General features: G+C 55.4%; 1 protein-coding gene across 2 annotated transcripts in view; it reads right to left on the bottom strand.

The window, feature by feature from the left end:
• The window catches only part of RBFOX3 (RNA binding protein, fox-1 homolog (C. elegans) 3), a 431835-nt gene that overhangs the window by 394777 nt on the left and 25258 nt on the right, over positions 1-11800 (bottom strand). For both annotated transcript variants that reach the window (XM_011957187.1, XM_011957113.1), the window contains exon 2: positions 4660-4805. The gene's annotated coding sequence lies outside the window, so the exon portion shown is untranslated. The remainder of the gene's footprint in view (positions 1-4659; positions 4806-11800) is intronic.

Genomic DNA, 11800 nt, shown 5'->3' on the forward strand with positions numbered 1-11800 from the left:
GTGAGCTGAGATCCGGCCACTGCACTCCAGCCTGGGCGACAGAGCGAGACTCCGTCTCAAAAAAAAAAAAAAGAAAGAAAAGAAAAGAAAAGGAATCACGGAAGATTTTAGGACTCATGTCTCCAAAGACTGGCTCAAACTAAAGTCTTCTCATTAAAATATTGGATCCAAGAAGGAAATAAGATGCCCCTGCAGGAAGGAGAGACCCCAGCAACGTCCTTCAGCTGGCCACCGCCTGTTCCATCCAGGAGCACCTAGGACAAGCTCCCGCCGCAGGAATGCATTCACTGCAAGCCTGGGGGCAACGTCCCATCTACTTCTGGTGTAACTAGATGAAGCCATGATCTCCCTCTTCCTGCCGCCAGGCAACGCTCAGGCTTGTGCTCCAGAAAGCCCCGCGCACGTTCCCACAGCTGACGCGGGCAACCCGTGTCTCGGCTTGGCCCTCGAGGGTGCCATGCTCCCCTGTGATGGATTCCAGTTTAACAGCTTTTAAAAACAAGCAGACAAGAGACGGGCCTGATGGATGAGTGCAGGAAGCACGCTCATTCGGAGATGATTTATGGGAAGTCACGTGTTGCCGCTCATGGGTGCGTCCCCAAGGGTGAGGACCAGGGTGGATGGATGAGTTTGGATAGCGTAAGCTGCACTACCATGGCAGGCTCACTCTCAGCCCCACGGCGTGCACGGCAGCCCCCGCTCCCGTCTCGTGCTGTCTGCATCAGGGCAGAAGATTTTGTTTATCTCTCAGCTCCAGAACAAAGGTGCTCCCGTCCCCAAAAACATCTGGAGAAGAGACAACCGGCCACACTCCTTGGCTCCTCTGAGTGACCCCAACAATGGACTGCAATGTGCTTTAGGAAAATTCCTATTACCCCATGAGAGTGGCGAAGGGGACGGGAAAGGAAGGGAAGGGTCAGGGTTGGAGGAGCAGATGACCCTTCTCTGGAGTTTTTGCTCAGGTCCATCTCTTCTCTGTGGACCTGAAAGACCCATCTGCCCCAGGCCTCAGCCACTGCATGTAACAGACAAATCTCGTTTTGCAGCAGATTAATTTCCATCCATGTTTTTAATAAGGACTTAGAATTTACTACACAGTAAAAGCCAAATTGAATCCATATTTAAAGGGATGAGCTTTAAAATGGGATCTAATTGACGGGACCCTTTCCAAGGCAGAGGAAATGAACCGGGCCTGAGGCAATGTCCCAGGCGGAAACAGCTTCCTCCCCACACTCTCCTTCAAAGCAAGGACTCGCCTGCAGTGATGGGGAGTCTCGCTCAAAGGCCTCCTTGCCAAGGCCATTCCTGAATCAGAAAGGCCAGCCCGCCTCATTGAGGCAAAACCTCCTGCAGGCTTTTCCCTCCCCGGGTTTCTCCATCACTCATCTCCAAGTCCCTCTTAGGAAGCCCCTTCCTCTAGTCACATTCCTTTGGGCCATCCATGGCATCCACATGCCAGAGCTCTGGTAGCCCGAAGGTGGTTTTGGCAGCCCCTTCTCTGAAGCCCATGTCCAGGCCGCAGGAATAATCCAGGAGCACGCGGGGCAGAAGGGTGTCTGCAGGTACACCTGACCTCAGATACATGTACCTGGCCCTCTTCCTTCAGACACCCACCACCCACCCTCCTGAAGGTGAATAAAAGACAGGCAGAGATTCAAAGCCACACACAGGCCTCGGACCGCATTGCTCCTTGCTCAGAGGGGCTTCCTTCTCGCCCCTTGACCTCGCCCTTCTAGAAAAGGAAGACTCTGAAATGCAGATTCCTCACTTCACAGTTCAGAGCACACCTTTGGAATCAACAAGGGGCTGGACAGTGAACACACCGAGGGAAGCAGCTCAGGTCCAAAAGAGCTTGTGGGGTGACCCCACCAGCCCCTGGACTTCTCAGACCCTCCCTCGGGGGTGGGCTGGTCTTGTGCTTTCACTGTTGATGACCCCAAGAATTTACCTATTTGGGGGACACAGGTTCTCAGACCCACAGAAAGGTGAGCCTGGGCCCTGCAACCTCCTTCTTGGAGGCAGCAGGAAGCGGCATTTTCAGAGGAGCATGGGAGATGGTGCTACTGTCATGGCCTGCAGGATGTCTGTACACTGGGGCCCTCCCCTAGGGACAGAGCTACAAGCGTCTTCTTGGAACTAGGCCTCTGAGGTTCCAGAGACAGAGCATGATCTCAGGGGGTCGCTCGCCCTGCACTGAGGCCAGCCTCAAACCTTGTGTCCAGTATACATTTTCCCAGACAGCCTGCAAGCACGGTGATCTTGGCACACGGTGACCTGACCAGGAGCCGTGGCTGATGGCACACCAGCGTTGCCTTCACCACGACACTGCGGCGAGCCCCAGGGCAGAAGGAGCCAGAACGAGGAGTGGGATTCCTGCCCTCTGAATAGTCACATTGCTGCTTCTCTGTCCTGGTACCGGCTGGGGTGTGTGGACTTCCCATCTGGGCTCCCCGAGGGGTCCCTGATGGTTTACAGAATGGAGTAACAGCTGTTTCAGCAGAGGAGAGGAATTGTTTAAGGGCTTATCTCAGACATGGGCCCAGATCCACCAGTCCTCTCCTCCTGGGTCCATGGCAGAGCTAGTGCTCCCGGGGATAGAGTGGGATAGTGGGCTCCTCAGCTGTCCCCTGCTTCCACTCTGTCCCCCTCACAGAAGGCCCTCTTCATCCATCCCAAATCAGGCCATTTAATCCCTCACTCAGAACCCTGAAGTGGCTCCCATCACCCTTAAGACAAAATCCAAAATCCTCAGCCCCAACCTAAAGGCCTCTGCATCCAGTCCTGGACCCTCTTCGTCATCTCCTGCCTCCACCTGCACAGTCCCCAGACCCCGGGACAGCAGCCCCTCCTGCTACTTCTCCAGCATGCCCGCATGTTGCTGCCTCAGCGACTGGCCATTCCCTCTGTCTGGAACGCTCTCCCCTCAGACATCCTGGGGTCCTCCCTCCCTTCCTTCTGTCTCGGCTCACAGTGTCAGCACCTGGGGCCTGCCCTTCTGTCCTGTGCAAGCCACAGCCCCCACCGTTCACCTTGGTCTTAGCGTGCTGCATTTATCCTCACAGCGTTATGTGCACCTATCATATATTTATTCTCCATGCCCCTGCTAAATATAAACACCATGAGGGCCAGAACTTGACCTTGTCTCCACTGCGTCTCCAGCACCCCAAACAGGGCTCAGCACATCGGGGGCTCGAGGCTGTGGAATGAATAATGCAGGACAGTCTGGATCGATGAGCTATGGCAAGAAGACCCCAGGGAGCCCTGGAGCAGAGAAGAGCACCCATGGCCTACATCAGAGAGAAGCAAGCAGCACATGCCTGGAGATGCACCCAGATTGTGCGTAGAGATTTCCGATTCTGCGGGCTCTGGAAAGGGCATCTTTTGATGGGTATTGGAGAGACCAGCCTGTGTCTGGGCCTCTGATCTCTTTGCCTAGGGTTCTGGTATCATCTGCTCAGCCCAGAAAGGGTCATCATGCAAGCCTGCCTGCAGGCTTCAGGGCTCCAGCCCTCCCTGCATGGGGGTCAATGACCCACAACTTTGCCCTGTCTATCAGCAGGGAATGGGGCTGCACTGAACCTCATGGGGGTTTAAGAAAGAATTCACCTGGTGTCTGTCCCTCGTTCCTGGGAGGTGATCTCTAAAATATCTGGAGTTTCCAAGGGATAGGAGTGTCTTCTGTTAGTCATAAGCCACTCCTGCCCACACCTGCCCATGTGCTGACCTGCAACGCATAAGGACCCTTAGGAGGCTCCCAGCGTGAGGCTGGCCGTGCACGTGATGAGAGGCTTGGAAATTTCACTCCCCACCTCAGAGGAGCAGAGAGGGCTGGAGACAGCTCAGCCACGTGACTCGGGGAGCTTTCGGTTGTGGGTGAACCAGCAGGGTGGTGCATCCTAGCTCCACCGCGAGTGGGTGTGGATGTTCCGTATCCAGGACGCTGCCTGACCTTAACCTATGTGTATCACACGACTGTCATACACCTGTCATTTTTAGTGTAGTGCCTTGTTGTTGTTGTTCTGTGAATTGTAGCAAATTATCAAAACTGAGGGGTCCTGGGAACCTCTGAATTTGCCACTGGTCACAAGTGCAGGTGGCCCTGGCAGCTCGCATTCGAAGTGAGAGCCGTCTTACAAAACGCTTTGCCCGAACCCTGTGGAGTCGGACGCTGACTGGCAGTTAGTGTCAGAGCTGAACGGGGGTTGGGAACAGAGGCATCATGCCGTCCCCTCTAGAGCCGCACGAAGGCTTCAGGGCCCTCCCTGAGCTGCGGGGCAATCTGGGCAGCAGAACATGAACCGTGCAGGGGAAGGTCAGGCCCTGACCCTGGATTCTATGGCATCTCTGCTGACACCAGACAGTGGACCCCACACCCCGCCCAACCTCCTTCCAGGACTAACTGCCCCGAAGCCAGGCTGATAGGCTTCAGGGTACGAAGAGCGGTCACTCCTTAAAAATTCTACCCCATACCTTCCTGGGCATCCGTCAACTCCCCCCTCCTACTCCACAAAGACACCATGACCTGAAAACTAGAGACCAGCACAGAACGTCCCTACCCCGCAACCCTTTCTGTCAAATAAAATCGCCGCATTAAAATGTATTTCCTCCACAAATGGAAACTCTGGGCACGGGCGTGGTGGACAGGTGGGACCGCCTTACCTGGTAGTGGGAGGTGAGGTCTGCTTTGCTGTGTGGGGAGGGCCCCAGTGGGGCTCCTTCTGGACCGTCCTTGGCAAGGAGGGGGCTGCAGGGGAGGAGCAGTGACCGCAGGAAGATTGTTAGCTTCTCAGAGACAGAATTTCAACCTGCAGGGGGGAAAAAAGCAAGTAAAAAAAAAATGCCTTTGAAGGCAACATCTTCCTTTTGATCTAAAACAAACATTTGGTGTTAATAAACAAGGGAGAGGCAGCTTCAAAGCCAACCATTTGCCACCAGGGATTGGCACCCTCCAAAGGGCACTTGGCTTTTTATGCCCCAGGGGAGTAAAAGGAAACTTGCAGAAAACACATCATTACGACCCTATTGCCCAACAACCAACGGTGCAGTCCATCCCAGGGTCCGCCCCTCTCCCAGCCCACTTGCAAGGGTCCTCCACCCCCAGCAACTCTTCCACCCCACCACGCGGGCCCCTCCCCATCGCCTCTCCCACCACCGCCTGCTCTCGCTTCCTCCCCCATCCAGCCTAGATTCCAGGACCCACCACTGTCTGCACTCCCCCAGCTACTTTGTCCCTCTCTTTTAAAAATATTCATCCGATGATGTCACTGTCCTGATCTGGTGACAAAGCCTTTCACTGGTGTCCTGTATCACTTGGAAGAAACACTTCAAGTTGCTTCAGCGGCCTGCAAGCCAGGTGAGTCGGGCTTTTATGATTTGGGGACTTCCTAAGAAGATCAGATGCAAGGTCTCACAAGGCGGCTTCACGGCCAACCCTCCTTTGCTTCTGGGGCTCTCGGCAGTCTGGCCCCCTCTCCTAGCACACTCCCTCTCTCCCCTGCAGCCCCATTGGCTTCCTGGCCGTCCCTCCACGCAGGCGCATGCCTCCCTGACCCCACCCCTGCACCACGCCTTTGCACGTCTACTGCATGGAATGCTCTTCCCTGAACATTTGCAGGGCTCCTTCACTCCCTCCCTCCCTCCCTGTCTGCCTCCCTCCGTCCCTCCCCGCCTCCCTGTGCACCTGCCTCAGAACTGTGCACATATGGCACCTTTCCGAGGCCATCCAGGAACAGAACACCCCATCAAAATAACCAGCATTCCTATGGCATTTCCTTCTCCCTTCCCCATGAATTTCCTCCCGGGACTTAGCACATCTGGCTTCATGTGGATGTGCCGGGATCCCGCCATCCCGCTTTGCCTCTGCTGGAACGCAGGCTCCCTGAGGACAGGCATTCATGTCTGCTGGATTTAGTGCTGAATCCCCAATGCCCAGGATGTGCCTGGCACATAGCTGGGGCTCGCTCCATATTTTTCTGAGTGAATAAGTAAATGAATGAATGAATGAACCCACAAAAGTTACTCCCCCATTCATTCTTCTGGGTTTATTTAGAATCGTACCCCACTATCACACCAGAGAGCAGGAATTCCCGGGAAACGGCGGGGGCCAGAGGATTCTGTTTGTTTAGTTGGTAGGGGCTGGCAGGGGGTAGACCTGAGCCTGGAAAGTCTTGTTTGCTTAATTTACTCCAACCCAAACTGTATGTGTGCCGTCAGCCAGACAGGACACAAAAACGATCTAGGAGATCCGCTCTGATCAACCCGAGAGACTGTCTTTGGGATAGAGTCATGAGAGCGGGGTGGCCAGGGAGTGGCTGAGCTGTGTGTCTCCCTGAATCGCCCCCACCACTGGCAGCACCCAGAAATTTCACAACGGGGTTTTAAACAACAACGACAACAACAATAATAAATTCACCAATTTGCTTCTTTTCCTAAAATCCAGTCACTGAACGGAGTACAACCCCCAGACTGAGGAGCAGAACCAGCAGCCCAGGGAGCTCAGCAACCCTGGAGCAATGCCTAGGGAACGTCTACCCTTTCAGGAACCATCGGTGCCAAGTCCAGTGCCCAGTGCTGGGCATGGGAGCCACTTTTCAATGGCAAAAGTGTAAGTAATATGAACCGTTCCATGGATGAAATGCAGCCAGGGAGGTGGCTGGGAGAGGGCCTGGGGGCAGGGGACCTGAACAGAGGTAGAGGACTGAGGTGGAGGTGGAAGGCAGCCCAGGTTGGGCAGGAAGGGGCCCCAGGAAGGGGCCTGGCCTGGTGGGGAGAGAAAGCAGGCGGCAGGCTTCTCTGCGACCTAAGTGCTTGATTCTCAGCAGGAGCAGAAAAGGCAAGGGCTAGAACTCACACTGCACCAGGCCCTGGGCAGGGAGGTCTGTGGGGGACTGAAGATCTGTGCCAAGCCTCCTCTGAGCCTGGTGTCCACACCCCCACAGCCCCAGCTTCCAGCTGCCCCAGTGATCGGAGAAGCAGAAGCATCTGAAAGCCCTCAAGTCTCCCCTCGTCCTGTCGGGGCTTTCAGGGAGACCACAGGATACCCGTCTGGTCCTGGAGGCGATTCCCAAGCATTTGCTTTGACTCTCAGTGTCGCCTCCTCCCCAGACAGGGCTCCCAGAGCCAGGATGGAGGCAGGTGGTCCAGGCAGACTCCTGCCCTGCTGCTCTCTCCCACCACCCCCAAAGCAGAAGCAGCCCAGGGCCCGGGTGGGAGGAGAGCCTGGGGAGAGACGGGCTGTCTGCCGGGGCTGCCACCCTTCCTGACTCGTCAGTTCTCTTGCCTTTGAGGCGGATGGAGCTGCCCTCCCCAGAGCAGCCCCGGCAGGGGAGGCGCCCACAGGAAGGAATGGAAACAGAGTCTATCCCTGGGATCCCCAGTCATCCCCCGAGGCCACATGGACACCGATGCTGCCCAGCCTGGCAGCCAGTCCAGGGCCAGAGAACTTAACCCCCTGAAGGAGATGGGGAAGAATTAGAGGGAGCAAAGACAGGGTGGGGAGATGTGATGAAGGAACCCAAGAGAAGCTCCAACCCCACTGCTCCCCTCCCCAGCACAGAGACCTTTGCGTGTCATGCCTGAAACCCAGGCCCCCTTCTCTGGGTGCAAATGTCTTCACATCCCCCCAGAGGCCGAGCTGAAGGCGGTGCTCCCGGCGCCCCCACACCTCTCCTCCGCACCTTGCAAGCCAAGCTCACAGGAGGTTATTTCATTTTAACGGGTCGTGCCCAGCCCCGCCTGCAGCCGCCAGCTTAGAGGATGGAGACACGAGCCATCCACAGGCTGCCGAGTCCAGAGCGCGGGGACCCACCCCAGCGCAGCCACCCCTGCCTGGGCTCGAGCCTCCTTGGCGTTGGTAGGCGAGTCCTGTGCGTCCTGCACCCCTCCCCTGCCGCCAGCTGGGCGAAGGTGCTGCGTCCCAGCCCCACCGATAGGCCCAGCCTGGTTTTGTTTTCCTCAACCCGAGATGAGTGGGAGATAACAGCTTGTCCCTGATTGTAATGGCATGTTTTTCCCCACTCCGCAGTGGGGGACACCAACCATCACCCATAGCACAGAACACCGGCCTATGGCCCCCTCCGCGTGCACCCCTGTGCCCCATGCCCGACCCCTTGGTGCCACAGGGTTTAGGGGACCTCAGGGCTCACCCCGGGCTCGTGGCTGGCAGGAGTGGAACCGCAGTGGGAGGCAAAAGGCCCAGTGACCAAGTCCCCTCAAAGGCTCTCGAGGCCCCGCAGCCCAGCAGGGATGGAAGCGGAGTAGGGGGCTGGGCTGGGCTGCAGGTGGCTTCTCAGGGTGAGCCCACGCAGTGGCAGGGACCACGGTGGGCGGGGCCTGGTCGAGGCCACAGCCTGCCATTCCTCCACTTGTTGGGGACAAAAGCGTCCAGTCTGTCGCGGAAGCGAGCTGTGTCCTCCTCATTCTCTGAGCCGTATTTATGGCCCCTCACCATGTGCTGAGTGCAGTGCTCAGAGCACAGCAGAGCACACAGGGAGCACTCAGAGCACAGCAGAGCACACAGGGAGCACTCAGAGCACAGCAGAGCACACAGGGACACCCCACTGTTGACCTTCACAGGGAAAAGGCTCTGAGGCCTCCTCACCTCCCCCTCTTCTGGGAGGTCAGGTGGGGAATTCTGAGACCCCATCCTGTCCCCTACACACACACACACACATACACACACACACACACGCACACATGCTCACATATGCACATGAGCACAGACGGGCCATCCTGGACCCTACCCTCTACCTGCTTCCTCAGGATCTAATCTTCTTGCTTTAATGACAGAGCCCCCAAATAATATAGGGGCCCAGGGAGAGGCTTAAGCATCCCCAGAAGGCTGGTCATGGGGCTTGGAGGGGGAGTCTCAGTCTCAGAGAGGGATTTTAAAGACCCCTGCGCCCCCATCTGCAGCTGGCTGGTTTCCTCTTCCCGGCTTTCAGCCTGGCCACTTCAGCCTGCTGCAGAACCAGCCAGCACTGCTCCCGAGGCAGCACGAAGCTGGGGCAGCCCCTGGTGCTCTGGCCCCAAAAGACCTCCTCTCAGATTCTTGTCATTGAAAAGAGAAGATGGAAAAATAAATATTTGGACTGCTATAAAGCGTCTTCTACCAAAAAATAAGCAGACACACAAACGAAGAGGGAGGTAGGGGAAGGAGTGAGAGAGACGGAGGGAGGGAAGGGGAGGGAAGGAAGCCTCTGGAGACGAGGCACGTTCACCCAGCCTGGACAGGAGAAGGTTGAGGAGGGTCGTGGCAGAGGTGTGGGTGAAGCACACAAGGTAGCTGGAGCAGAATCCACAGGCAGATAGTCCAGGTGAGACGCACTGGCCAGGCAGAGAGGAGGCCAGGACAGCAGGTCCCGGGGAAGGGCAGAGAAGGCAGAAGTCAGATGACCTGCCCCGGCGGGCCCCGACGACCTTGGACTCACGAGTTGCCTTTGGTCAGAAGTGTGGACTTGTGTTGACCAAGATGCTGCAGAGGCGAGGGGCAGCCAGAAGCAAGGGGCAAGCACAGCTAGGAAAGAATGTGTTGAGACCGGGGAGGGGAGGGCCTGGCCGAACCACCATCCTCATCCTTGTCCTTAGCCCCCCTGTCAGTGTTGGCTCACCATTGTGCCCCAGTGCCTGGCCAGTGCCGGCACACAGTAGGCGCTCAGCAGTTTTGGTGAAATGAATGCTGCAAAGAAGGCGGCCAATCTGGGAGGGTGGCGTGGAGCTGGGTAACGTTTCTGATGAAAATTCCCAGCTGTAATCCCAGCGCTTTGGGAGGCTGAGGTGGGCAGATCACAAAGTCAGGAGACTGAGACCATCCTGGTTAAAATGGTGAAACCCTGTCTCTACTAAAAATACAAAAAATTAGCCGGGCATGGTGGCGGGCGCCTGTAGTCCCAGCTGCTCGGGAGGCTGAGGCAGGAGAATGGCATGAGCCGGAGAGGCAGAGCTTGCAGTGAGCCGAGATGGTGCCACCATACTCCAGCCTGGGGGACAGAGCGAGCCTCCGTCTCAGAAAAAAAGAAAAGAAAAGAAAATTCCTGGGTGACCTGAACACCAACAAGTGGGATCAAGAAGTTGTCACTGATTTGCATCTGACCACAGGATGGTCTCAGGCTCCTAGAGGTGGGGGTGAGGTGGAATGACCTTCCCATTCTGCATGGCAAAGCAAGCGAACTGAGCTCACCTAAGAACCCAGGCGTCCCGAGACCCTCGCACTCACAGCCTCCTGTGCAGAGAGAGGACCAACAGCCAAGCATACAGATATCCTGGATTTTTTTCCCCCAGATCTCCAAATAGAAGGCCACACTTGAACTTCAGCATGCAAGGGGACATCACTAGTCTTTTATAAATTAAGGCTCATCTGAGGATGTGGCTTCATTTATAGGATTTAAGATGAGGCATCACAGAGAGGTAGAAGTAGCTGGTGAGTTGAGGAGGAGCCCCCCATTTTGCTACCCCCTCCCCAGGCCTCCTGACAGCAGCGCATGGGGGAAGGAGACAATGGTCCCCCTCTGGGCAGATGCAGCCCTGCAGGTGCAGAACTTGAATTCTGAGGCTGTTCATCTTCTCAGGGCATGTTACACTCCATTCTCTGCAACAGCCTGGTTGGTGTGCCTTGGAACATTTCAGGCAACAGCAAAGGAAAAGCTTGGAGCAGGACCCACAGGCCTGGGTTCTCCTCCCAACCTATCACTGTGTGACCTGGGACATCTGAACATCCCTGACCCTTTCCCCCATCAACTCATAGGAAGTGCCTACTATGTGGCAGATGCAGACCCAGGTGCCGGGCATTCAGCAAGGTGCAATAGCAACCCCATCCCCACCCAAAGTGTCTGGGATGTCACCTTCCCTGCCCCCTGCACAAGGTACACAGAAAGAAGACGGAAAGGGCTTTGCACTAAATCACAACTGCACTTTCTCCTAATACTCCAAGGAGTCAAATGACCTCTGAAGGCCACCAGAGCCACAGGCCTCTCTGTGATGGTCAGACATGGGCTTGTGAAAGAGCCATTTAGGGACATAGCATAGGGGACTCCAAGACCAGGGGGACCCTAAAATTATCAGAAATCAAGTTTGGGTTTTTATGTCATTTTGCTCATCTGTTTTTTTGTTTTTTGTTTGTTTGTTTTTTAACAAAGATAGTGATATCACCAGAAATATGCCCGCATTCTTATTTGGCTTCCTGGAGGGACTCAGAAAATGGCACTTGCAAAATCTCAGAGGATTCCAACTCGCACATTTTAGATTGTGCTTTTCTCCCCAAACTGCACCTTTGCTGGTACATTTTATTGCAGAGAGCAGAACTTTTTAGCCTTCTAGTCCTACCAGAAAGTTAAAAAAAAAAAAAAAAAAATGAGAATAATGGCAAGAATTTAACATTCTTTATTTTATTTTTTGAGACAGGGTCTCATTCTGTCACCCAGGCTGGAGTGCAGTGACTTGAACATGGCTCACTGCAGCCTCCACTGCCCAGGCTCAAGCAATTCTCCCACCTCAGTCCCCCAAGTAACTTGAACTACAGGTATGCGTCACCATGCCTGGCTAATTTTTGTAGAGATGGGCTTTTGTAGAAATGGGCTGTATTTTTTTAGAGATGGGCTTTCACCATGGCGCCCAAGCTGGTCTCGGACTCCTGAGCTCAAGCGATCCACCCACCTTGGCCTCCCAGAGTGCTGGGATTACAGGTGTGAGGCACTGCGCCTGGTCCAACATTCATTTTTAAAACCATGGAATTTGGGCCAGGCGCGGTGGCTCAAGCCTGTAATCCCAGCACTTTGGGAGGCCGAGACGGGTGGATCACAAGGTC

This window comes from Colobus angolensis, unplaced genomic scaffold (assembly GCF_000951035.1).
Source record: "Colobus angolensis palliatus isolate OR3802 unplaced genomic scaffold, Cang.pa_1.0 Scaffold1, whole genome shotgun sequence".
Classification (NCBI taxonomy): Eukaryota; Metazoa; Chordata; class Mammalia; order Primates; family Cercopithecidae; genus Colobus; species Colobus angolensis.